This window comes from Notamacropus eugenii, chromosome 6, assembly GCF_028372415.1.
Source record: "Notamacropus eugenii isolate mMacEug1 chromosome 6, mMacEug1.pri_v2, whole genome shotgun sequence".
Taxonomy (NCBI): domain Eukaryota; kingdom Metazoa; phylum Chordata; class Mammalia; order Diprotodontia; family Macropodidae; genus Notamacropus; species Notamacropus eugenii.
Genome location: NC_092877.1, coordinates 196,937,551 through 196,938,668, shown reverse-complemented (window position 1 = coordinate 196,938,668; position 1,118 = coordinate 196,937,551). Strand labels below are relative to the sequence as shown.

General features: G+C 41.9%; 1 non-coding gene across 1 annotated transcript; it reads left to right on the top strand.

Annotated features, from left to right (window-relative positions):
- Nucleotides 1-472: 472 nt before the first annotated feature.
- On the top strand, nucleotides 473-576 carry LOC140513004 (U6 spliceosomal RNA). Its single transcript, XR_011970048.1, has one exon. It is a non-coding gene; the product is annotated as a U6 spliceosomal RNA (small nuclear RNA).
- Nucleotides 577-1,118: the final 542 nt, after the last annotated feature.

The window sequence follows — 1,118 nt, the reverse complement described above, 5'->3', positions numbered from 1 at the left end:
GTGGAGGGCAGGGAGTGGCCCCCATTATGTCACAGAAGTTGGCCTAAGAGAAGAATAAAGCTTCAACAAGCCAAGAACTCATACAGAAAGAAATGAAAGAGAGAAAAGAAGAAAGAGAGAGAGAGAGAGAGAGAGAGAGAGAGAGAGAGAGAGAGAGAGAGAGAGAGAGAGAGAAGGAAGGAAAGAAGGAAGCAAGGAAGGAAGGAAGGAAGGAACGAAGGAAGGAAGGAAGGAAGGAAGGAAAAAAAAGAAAGAAAGTAGAAAAGAAAGGAAGGAAGGAAGAAAGAGAAGGAAGGAAGGAGTAAAGGAAAGGAAAAGAGCCATTAGATATGCTCTTTTTGAGGGTGAAACTGTACTCAGTACTGCAAGAAACTATTTTTTCACTCCTTATCCTCAGTGATAACAAGATCAAACACCAGGTACTAGGTCCTAAAAGCACTAGAATACAACACGCCTCTAGAAAGTCAAGCTTGTGCTCACTTCAGCAGCACATATACCGAAACTGGAACGATATAGAGATTAGCATGGCCCCTGCACAAGGATGACATGCCAATTTGTGAAGTTGTCCATATGAAAAAAGAAAGTCCTGCTCAATGAGAGCTGTATTCTGAAGTCCTGTGCCTAGATCGGGGGTTTACCCAGTAAAGACGTCCAAGGGTCCACCTTTGTCTTTCATCATGCATCAACAGCTTTTGGTTGTAGCTGTTTGCTCACTGCCTTCTCAGCTGTACAATTCTGGAGGAGGGAACCTCGATCAACAGATTTTTTTTTTTAAATGAAAGATTTAAGAAATAATTCTCCAAGGAAGCAATAAAAGAATTGAGTAGAAGTTTTGTGGGAAGAAAGTGCACAGATTATGTGGGCACACACAAATTACATATGCACCCACAAGTTTTCAACACCTACACTGTATGCTCACTGCTGTGCTACGTGGGCCCTGAAAGGAAGACAGAGAAACTATTAAGATGCAGCCCTCATTCTAAAGGAGCTTATATCAAGTAATGCTTGAAACAGTTCAATGACTGCATAATATAAAAGGTATGTGATTGAGTGCCCACACTAGCATTAAAGGAGTTCAGAGCACGGGAAAATCAGTAGAGGCTGAAGTGGTCTGAGAA